Source organism: Bemisia tabaci, chromosome 4 (genome assembly GCF_918797505.1).
Source record: "Bemisia tabaci chromosome 4, PGI_BMITA_v3".
Lineage (NCBI taxonomy): Eukaryota > Metazoa > Arthropoda > Insecta > Hemiptera > Aleyrodidae > Bemisia > Bemisia tabaci.
This window is the reverse complement of record NC_092796.1, coordinates 59771237-59782488: the sequence shown is the minus strand read 5'-3', so window position 1 is coordinate 59782488 and position 11252 is coordinate 59771237.

Sequence of the window (11252 nt, the reverse complement as noted above, 5' to 3'; positions counted from 1 at the left end):
AAGGAGCCGAACGCGGGGGTCAGCCCCCTGAACCCTAAAGAGCTGGACCGCGGGGGTCAGCCCCCTGAACCCCAAACCCCCCCCAAAGGAGCCGAACGCGGGGGTCAGCCCCTGAACCCTAAAGAGCTGGACGCGGGGGTCAGCCCCCTGAACCCTAAGGAGCCGAACGCGGGGGTCAGCCCCCTGAACCCTAAGTAGCCGAACGCGGAGGTCAGCCCCCTGAACTCTAAAGAGCCGGACGCGGGGGTCAGCCCCCTGAACCCTAAGGAGCCGAACGCGGGGGTCAGCCCCCTGAACCCTAAGGAGCTGAACGCGGGGGTCAGCCCCCTGAACCCTAAAGAGCTGGACGCGGGGGTCAGCCCCCTGAACCCTAAGGAGCCGAACGCGGGGGTCAGCCCCCTGAACCCTGAGGAGCCGAACGTGGGGGTCAGCCCCCTGAACCCTAAGGAGCTGAGGAGGAGCTTAAGGAGCCCGACCGCTTAAGGAGCGAAAGCCGGGGGTCATATCAGGTGCATTTAGTCATCCATGAATAAAAAATGAACAATTTCAATCCCAAAAAATCGTCTTCATTCTGTAAAAAAACTTAAAAAATGGATATAACCGATCGATATATTGACTTATTAACGTTAAAACTCGATTTTGCTTGTAAAAATTCGTAGGAACCGGGGTTTATGACATTTTAAATTAAACATAACCGTAGACACATCTGTTGAACAAGAAAATAGCGAAAAATGAGGCCAGAGTTTGAGCCCGTTGCCCACCCGTACTCGAAAATGGTTCCTACACTCATCTTGATTTTTTTTTTCCTGAGTTTTCTGTTCATTTAAAAACATTTCGACGGTGTAAGTCGGCAATCACGTAACTCGGTTTGCGACGTCGCAGACTTCCTGTCATACTTCATTTTTTTAACGGAAAACTATTCAACGGCAATTCTTTCAAACTTTCTTGATTTTTCCTCTCTGTGCGAAGAAAATTCTGTAAAAATTTCAAGGAATGATGTCAATTTGTTCTCCCTTAAAAAAAATAACATATAGGCGGAAATTTTCAGACACCGCAAACGAGTTATGTGATTGCCGACTTACACCCTCTATTTACATTTTTAAAACGTGGCAAATATTTATAAAACCTTTTCCAATCCAAGCGGAGACATCGATATTAATGTCGATGAGCCACACTTGTGTTGAAAAAATCTATACAAGAATTAATAAAAGAGGGGAAAAACCCAAGAAGCACGCAATCTTTGGTCTTAACCCATTTGTACATAGATCTTTTAGAGTCAAATACGTCCAATTTTGAGCGTTTTGTTGCAAGTACACCACGCTGCAGTACTGTAAAAGCACAACATATAGAAGATATAATTTAAGTGCTTTGGAATTCATGGAACCTCCTTAATATTTACTAAACAGGCATTATACTTCCCTATAATCTTATTTTTCTTTTCATCAATTGAAAGTAATCCTTGCAATGTGTGCTAACATTTCAAAATAATGCTTTGAAAAACGAAGATTCCCCGACTTTAATAATAGAGCCAAACAGAGCCGAGCGGTACGCGGCGTGCTGCCAGCGCGACGCGCGCATTGGTGCCTACAAACCTAACAGGGGGACCTAACAACAAGCGACCTTACTTGCTTTCTGCCCGATCGGCGAAGTATCGATTTCGACGCTAAAAATTTAGTCCATGCAACCCCTGTCGATTTTTCCCGATTTGGACCTGAGAAAAACATTTCAAGATTTCAGTCGCATCCTATGAAGTTAAAGGCGTACTCTCGATTCCGCACAGTCTTGGCTCTCTGCGAGGCTTCCTTAGCCAAAGAACAGTCAAAAACGAGCTTTTCTGACAAATTTTTGACTCTTTGTCTAGAGCGTTTTCAGCGGACAGCCCGAAGCGAGGGACTCGCGGAGCTTTTCAGACTGGAGAATCGCACTTAGCGGGTCCATTCCAAGCGAGCTTCCTTGATTTCAGCCTGATCGGCGAACTTACAATTTTGACCCCGAATATTTAGTCCGTGGTTCGTACCCCTGTAGATTTTCCTCGATTTGGGAATGAGAAAAAAATTTCAAGATTTCAGTCGCATCCTGTGTAGTCGGTGGCGTAGAATCGATTCCGCACGTTTTTAGCGTCAAAATCGAAAGTTCGCCGATCGAGCCGAAAGCAAGTTATGCCGCTTGGAAATGACCCGCTGAGTGCGATTTTCCAGTCGGAAAAGCTCCTCTAGTCCCTCGCTTCGAGCTATCCGCTGAACACGCTCCAGAGAAAGAGTCAAAAATTGGTCTGAAAAGCTCGTGTTTGACCAGTTATTGACTGTTTCTCGGCTAAGGAAGACTCGCCGAGAGTCGAGACCGTACGGAATCGATTCTACGCCTCCAAATTCCTAGGATGAAACTGCAATCTTGATTTTTTTTTATCAGTCCAAAATCGAGTAAAATCGACAGGCGTTACATTAACCGAATTTTAAGCGTCAAAATCGAAAGTTCACCGATCGAGCCGAAAGCAAGTTAGGCCGTTTAAAATGACCCGCTGAGTGCGATTTTCCAGTCGGAAAAGCTCCTCTAGTCCCTCGCTTCGAGCTATCCGCTGAACACGCTCCAGAGAAAGAGTAAAAAATTGGTCTGAAAAGCTCGTGTTTGACCAGTTTTTGACTGTAACTCGGCCCAGGAAGTCTCGGCGAGAGTCGGGACCGTGCGGAATCAATGCTACGCCTCCAAATACGTAGGATGCGATTAAAATCTCGAATTTTTTTTCTCACTCCAAAATCAAGGAAAATTGACAGGCGTTACGTGGACTAAATATTTAGCGTCAAAATCGAAAGTTCGCCGATCGAGCCGAAAGCAAGTTATGCCACTTTGAAATGACCCGCTGAGTGCGATTTTTCTGTCGGAAAAGCTCCGCGAGTCCCTCGCTCCGAGCTATCCGCTGAACACGCTCCAGAGAAAGAGTCAAAAATTGGTCTGAAAGCTCGTGTTTGACCAGTTTATGACCTTATTCTGGCTCAGGATGTCTCGCCAAGAGTCGGGACCGTGCGGAATCGATTCTACGCCTCCAAATACGAAGGATGCGACTGAAATCCCGAAATTTTTTCTCAGTCCAAAAAAGAGAAAAATCGACATATGGATTACATCGACTAAATTTTTCGGGTCAAAGGCGAATGTTCGCGGATTGGGCCGAAACCAGGGAAGCTCGCTTGGAATTGACCCGCTCAATGCGATTTTCCAGTCGGAAAAGCTCCACGAGTACCTCGCTTAGAGCTATCCGCTTAAAACGCTCTAGAGAACGAGTCAAAAAGTGGTCAGAAAAGCTCGTTTTTGACCATATTTTGACTGTCTCTCGGCTCCGGAAGTCTCGCCGAGAATCGGAACTCTGCGTTTGCGGTATTCAAAAATCTCCGCTCCCATTTTACTTTTCGGCGGAGAGCAAAGCAATTTCATTCCTTGGATTTTCTACACAGTTTTCTTCACGCAGACGAAAAATCCGGGGTTTTAAAAAATTGACGTTGAATGGTTTTCATGATAAAATAATGTATGACAGGAAGTCTGCAACGTTACAAACTGAGACACGTGGCCTCGTAGTTTCACCGTCTATTTGGGTTCATTACTACGCAGATCGAAGTTAATGTCAACCTGCGATAACTATGAGAGATGAACAAATTTTCACTTTGTGTGCGTTGTTTTTCCATCTTTTTAATCCATGAAATCGAAAAAAAAAAAAAAAAAAAAAAAAAAAAAAAAAAAAAAAAAAAAAAAAAAAAAACATTTACCATCCAATTTTTGTTGTCGCAGAGAGGTTCCTTGTTGGCAGCCCATGTTTTGCCGTTACGCATAAAATCAACCACGTTTAATAGAGATACATCTAGTCGCTTTCAGTTTGAACCACGTTTCAGGTTTGAAGTTTCATTTATTCATAAAACTTAGGTAATGTTAAATGTGAAGTTTAACGTGCTTTCAGGCTTAAAAATGTTTTCTCGACTTTGAATTTTAGCCAGGACACGATGTAAGACTATTTGCATTAAACTACTTCAAACACTTCTCTTTTCAAAATGCGGCATAGTAACTGGTAAGTTCCTGCTGAACTTGATCCAATTCGTTGCTCCTATGGCGTAAGGGTGTATCTCAAATTCCGCATGAGTCCCGGCACAGCGGTTTTGAAGCAAAAAAAAAAAAAAAAATGCGACAAAAATGTACCCAAAAATGGTTTGCTCGGGGTGAGTCCATGGTACGTGCATACTTAAAATCGCGAAAGAATCAAAATCTTGGCTAGTGCTATTTCCGAAATACGCGCTTTGAAATTTTCATAGTAAATGGAACTTTTCTACTGATCTTGATCCATTTTTATTTATTTGTACATTGAATCGGTGTTGATCGGTTCAAGTTTTTATTTTTTGTTCGAATCAAGTCGATCGAATACATACATGCCCTCTCTTTACACGCACACTTCCTTCCATACTCTTTTTATTAACCGAGAAATTCGCCTTCTGCTGCGTCTGCGGCAATTGTTGTTACGAGTATGCGGTGCGTGCTGGTTTCAAGTAGTTACATACTCGACTCTTTGAAGGCGTTTTGTGTGCGAGAGCAATTCGCCAGTTCTCCAACAGGGTACGCTACTTGCGCACATAAATCGCCTTCAGAGAGTCGAGTTATGTAATGACCTGAAACCAGCACGCACAACATATTCGTAACAACAATTGCTGCACTCGCAGCTGAAGACGAATTTTTCAGTTAAAAAAAAAGGGTATGAAAGGAAGTGTGCGTGTAACGAGAGGGTCTGTATGAGCGACATGAATCGAACGATAAATGAAAACGTTAACCGATTAACACCGATTCAGTGTACAAATAAATAACAAATCGGATCAAAATCAGTGGAAAATTTGCATTTACTATGAAAATCTCAAATCGCGTATTTCGAAAAAAGGATCAGTGAAGATATTGATTTTTAGCAATTTTACGTGTACACGTACCATAGACTCGCCCCCTGCAAACCATTTTAGGATACAATTTTGTCGCCTTTTTTTTTATCTTTTAGATAAAAAATCTAGGCAGATTTTGAGTTTTCAGCAGAAAAAGGACGATAGCCCCTGCGCACGAGTCTAAAGAATCAATCTAAACCCAAAAATCGGCAAAATTAAGAGAAATGAAAGCAGAATAGTGTTTGGAAAAAAACCTCACATTCGATACAGAAATCGGTCAAGGGTCAATTCCAAGCGAGCTTACTTGGTTCCGACCCTATCGGTGAAATTTCCATTTTGACCCGAAAAATTTAGTCCATGTTATCCTTGTCGATTTTTCTAGATTTGGGACGGAGAAAAATATTCGAGATTTCAGTCGCATCCTACGTTGCTGGAAGCGTAGAATCGATTCAGCACGGTCCCGACTCTCGGCGAGGCTTCCTGAGCCGAGAAACAGTAAGAAACTGGTCAAAAACGAGCTTTTCTGACCACTTTTTGACTCTTTCTCTGGAGCGTTTTCAGCGGCTAGCTCGAAGCAAGGGACTTGCGGAGCTATTCCGACTGGAAAATCGCACTCGGCGCGTCAATTCAAAGCGAGCTTACTTAGTTTCGGCCCGATCAGCGAACTTTAGATTTTGACGCTAAAAATTTAGTCCATGTAACCCCTGTCGATTTTTCTCGATTTAGGATTGAGAAAAAAATTTCAGGATTTCAGTCTTATCCTATGTAGTTGGTGGCGTAGAATTGATTCTGCACGCTCCCGACACTCGGCGAGGCTTCCTGAGTCGAGAAACAGTCATAAGCTGGTCAAAAAAGAAGCTTTTCTGACCACTTTTTGCTTCGAAATTATACATGGATTCTTATGGCGGAATAAAAGTTCAAACTGACATTTTGATGCTTAAAAATTGGCATTTTGGAGCGAATTTTTCACAGAATATGCATCAAGACTAGTTTTACTTGAAATTAAAACTATCTCAATTTTTTTAAGAACTGCTTATTGTATGCGCCTTGTTATCTCTGAATTATTTATCAGTGTATAAGTCGCAGGGAGTCAGCAATCGCCGGCAATTTGCAAGCTCCGTACTTGTCAATTCGTCAAATTGTAATTACCATAACATCGATGTAGTAAAGATTTCTTTACGCCTTCAAATCCAGCGATACTCGCCGCTTTGCCAAGGAGTTAGTTTAGTTGCTTAACCGAACCTAACACAGATTATTGATGGCGTTTCACGAACTCGCGAGTGTGCTAGCGGGCACCATGTATCCAAGAAGAAGGGGCTAACGTATGTTTGAATTCAAAGCATAATAATCCCTACTTCCAATCTCGTTTTTTCACTTTAAAACGATTAAATTTGTTGATTAAACACGCATAGATTGCAATTTGCCGGCGATTGCTAATTGCCTGCAACATAGATACCTGAGAATTTTTGTGAAGAAATTAATGAGAAAAAAAATTACTGACTGAACAATCATAATCACTGCCTGTGGAAATGTTAATTAAACGATACTAAAGCACTTTATAGATGGTGAAAGTGCAGAAGTGCGAATCTCGGAAAACACGATTTTCCAGGAGAGTAAAAAATGTGTCTGCATTCCTCTTTTTTGTCGGCAGAAGGGATTAACCTTCTACCCTTCTTCTTAATAATTCTTGAGGATGGCAATAATAAGATGTTTTTTCAAACTCCATCAGCAGTTTCAATAATTTCTCGAACTGTTAGAAAATACGGCAGAAATGCCGAGATTCTCGTTTTTGGCGCTAAGAATCGACCCTTCATCAGTAGATTCGCATTTTTGCACTTGGTGTTTTAAACTTGTTGGTGGATTTGGATCATTTAAAGACGGAAAAAAGGGTTTCACACTTAAATTTCCTTATCAGATAAGATTTAGTTGGACATCGATGCTCCATTAATCCATGCTTTACGCTTTCCTAATGGACCAGTGGACAAAGTACTTTTTCTTCAATTATGATTATTCACAGTTAATCAAAGAAAACTCATTTTATCCGTGCGAAACTATTTAAATTCACGACCGCTTTTGAGTGAGTTGCGATCTTGTAAACGGCGACTCTTTCAGTTTCACTTCAGAATACGATGACCGAACCAAGGGACTTAAAATACACAATGTGATCCAGCCGCCGGCGCTCTCTTCATTTAAAAAGGACGTAGATACCAAAAACAATCTTGATATTATTTCAAAATAATATTCCTCGGCATTTTCCCAATATGCAACTCGATTTAAACACCCAAAATTATGAACTTTTTGGTCAACATCATTGTGCAAGGTCACTCATAATGGATATAGAAGAGCGCCTTCAAATCAATCCGTAAACTTAATGTAAAATTCTGATACCACTATTCGTGCGTCACGGCAGTCATTTTGCATACCCGGCCATTTGAAGGCATCTTGTCGACTTCAGGCAAACTGGTCAAAAACGAGTCTCTCAACTCATGATTTTGAAATGTTCGCACACTCTGTGTGGATTATTCTCATTTTAATTGATGAAAAAAATATGTTTTAAAGGCAAATATAACGTGTGTTTTGTAAATATTAAGGTAGTTTCATATCAAAATTAATGATTTCCAAAGCAAACGAATCTCTACACAATTTCTTATAGCCTTTTATAGCCAATGGCGATAAAGTGCAAAGCCCGGCGATAGGAACTATAGCCCGACTGTATAATTTTTTATAGCTTCGTATAGCCCGGCTATATGATTTGCTCCGCTTTCTACAGCCAGCTATATGATTTTCAATAGTCTTCTTTAGTCGGCTATAAGAACTCCTATGGTATTTTGAAACGCAGCTCCTATCGCCAATTTTTACCAGGGCGCCGCGCCGCGCCGCTGGCCGGTATGGATATGTCGTAAGATGAAGGATGATGACTAAAGGGTAAAGGACGGAGAGGGATATTTTTGTACCATTTTCACATATCAGAAACATATATCACCGCCAGTCCGCCACACCGAGTCGTGGCAGCGTGGTGCTGCGTCTTTGCGACTGCTGCGAGCACTGTTTATAAGCTCATCATCTTCCGGCCAAGGTATCGCAAGTGCCATGCGACGTTTACACATTTCCACCGACATTTTAATTTTTTTACAGAGAAATTTTCCAACAAAGCTTTCCGAAAATTTCACTGAGTTTCCTTTGCGCTGCCGATAAAATTCAGTGAAATTTTAAAACAGATTCAACCAACAATTTCTCTGTAAAAGAATAAAATGGCGGCGGAAATTTTTGAACGTCGCATGGCGCTTGTGATACTTTGGCCGGAAGGTGACGAGCTATCTAGAAAGACTGAAGCGCCTTCAATTTTTAGCATGCAACGCGGATGGCCCATAGGGCACGAATAGTTGCATCAAGCAGGCGTTACTAATCGATGTCATTGTCCTCTGCTCAGATATCAAATTATTAATGCTGAAGCGTTCAGAAAAACGTCGTAGGCATAGTTGAGCGTTGTTAAATTTCCTCCGACTAACAAAAATAAGAATTACCGGGGAAACTGGGGTGCCACACACGGGAGGGATGAGGCGCCCAAAAGTGAGGCTCTGCTGCGCGCGCACGTCGCATGTTTGGATTGTAATTTCGCGGCAGATTCGAACCCAAGGGGCGAGTTCCATAATACATTCTTCTCAAATGCACAGTATTAAAGTAAAAAAAGTCCAGAGTTTTAATCACGATTACTTTAATTAAATTTAACCTCTCGTAAATCCATACGTAAAAAGGGTTTCCTTCTCCGTAAATTTTAACAGTTTTATAGTGAGTTTAGTGATTAAAATTTACAATTTTTAGGAGATTTTTTAAAGTTCTTACTACAAGGGAATGTCTTGGCGAAGATTCTTTACTTTAACTCGCTTGCTCTTGACTTTCACATGGATGAAGCTAGCAGAACTTTTCGTGGAAGGGAGGGGGAGGATACGCTCCCAGGTCGCTCCCTCAAAAAAAGAAGAAAAACCGCAACAATGATGCTGTGGGATGTTTCTTTTGTGGGGGGGGGGGGGGGGAGCCTCTCGAGAAGGACTGGGCAGTGGGCTCCTCTGATGCCAGCTTTGCTCTCTCTCTCTGATATTTTGGTACCCTGCTACGAAATTTCTTTTCCATTTTACTGTTAGCCTTTCATCCTTACTGCTACACGAATTGTTAATTTGAGAGAATAAGATTGAAGGAAATTCATTTGTGAGCTGTCTGGAAAGAGAATTGGACGTATTTATGCTACAAGGAAATATGTGCAAATGAGTGAAAGCAAAAAGATTTTTCAAAAGAAATTCAAAAGAAAAGCAAAATTCAAAATGTAATAATTCATACAAATTACGAATTCAACAAATATTGCCATTAATACTTTAATCATCACTTAATCAGAATACTGCTTCTTGAGCACACTGATGGCCTAAGTCCAAAAACATGCATTTTGGATTCAAGACGTTAGTCATTTTCCAACATGTTTATTTTTTCTAAGGAGAAATGATCCCAGTTTTCTCTTTTAATTTCCGTTGATTTCTCTTCAAGACAGAAAGAATATCCTGTAAAAATTTCAGACAGTAACAATGGTGTTTTTCTGCAAAGATACTCAGGAGACACATACATTATTAAACTTAGTAATTGAGGTAGGTACCTATGTGTTTCTAAATGTAGGTACGCTATAGCAATAGACTTATGCCTATAATCATAATTATAGCGGGTGCAGGTACCTATTGCTTTTATCGAGGAAATATTGTTTGAGATTTTTGAAGCTTAAGGATTTAGAAAAGAGACGAGAAAGGGCTAAAATAAAATTGAACGTATTTATGCTGAGAAGAATTATGCGAAAATAAATCGAATCAAGAGGATCTATGTGCATAGGGCTCACAAGCTACACTAATCTTTTTGCTTTCACTCATTTGCACATATTTCCTTGTAGCATAAATACGTCCAATTCTCTTTTCCAGACAGCTCACAAATGAATTTCCTTCAATTTTATTCTCTCAAATTAACAATTCGTGTAGCAGTAAGGATGAAAGGCTAACAGTAAAATGGAAAAGAAATTTCGTAGCAGGGTACCAAAATATCAGAGAGAGAGAGCAAAGCTGGCATCAGAGGAGCCCACTGCCCAGTCCTTCTCGAGAGGCTCCCCCCCCCCCCCCCCCACAAAAGAAACATCCCACAGCATCATTGTTGCGGTTTTTCTTCTTTTTTTGAGGGAGCGACCTGGGAGCGTATCCTCCCCCTCCCTTCCACGAAAAGTTCTGCTAGCTTCATCCATGTGAAAGTCAAGAGCAAGCGAGTTAAAGTAAAGAATCTTCGCCAAGACATTCCCTTGTAGTAAGAACTTTAAAAAATCTCCTAAAAATTGTAAATTTTAATCACTAAACTCACTATAAAACTGTTAAAATTTACGGAGAAGGAAACCCTTTTTACGTATGGATTTACGAGAGGTTAAATTTAATTAAAGTAATCGTGATTAAAACTCTGGACTTTTTTTACTTTAATACTGTGCATTTGAGAAGAATGTATTATGGAACTCGCCCCTTGGGTTCGAATCTGCCGCGAAATTACAATCCAAACATGCGACGTGCGCGCGCAGCAGAGCCTCACTTTTGGGCGCCTCATCCCTCCCGTGTGTGGCACCCGGGAAACTGCGGGGCTCCGTGAGCTCTAACCGCTCTATAAGGCCTTGTCCACACGAGCGCGGTTCGCGGAACTTATTTCGAGGAACTTGTTCCCGGAACAAGTTTTAGCTGAGCTGAAAACTTATTCCTCCTAAACCCAGAACTTCCCTCGTACTCCGAGCTTCTACATATGTTTCTTTTGATGTGAATTCGTTTGTTTTTGTTACTTACGTCCTTTACATGTCTTGACATTTATTTTTGTTACTTTGGCGACCGTAATAATCTATTATTTTGTAATAATTGTATAGTTTTATTGAAGTTCCGGTTCCAGTTTGGGCGAATTCGTGTGGACAGCATCCCTCCTTTCAAGGAACAAGTTCCGGGAACTGAGCAGTTCGTCGAATAAGTTCCTCGAACTCCGCTCGTGTGGACAGGGCCTAACGCGGTACGACGCGACGGCGCACACAGGATCGAGTCAATTGGTGAGGTCGGACAAAATTTGGAAACTTTAAACGCTCATAACTCCTTTCATACATGACTTTGGGGTTCTAAAAGTGGTTACATTGGTTTTCTCGTGAAATTTTCTTGTAGATGCTCCCGTCGAAGTCTAAAGTGTGACGAAATAAACATCAAAATTTGCAGTTCTACTAAAAAAAATTGTGTCCGACTTCTCTAGTTGACTCGATCCACTGTGCGGCGCGGCGTGCGCGGCGAAAGCGCGGAAGCTTCTACTAAC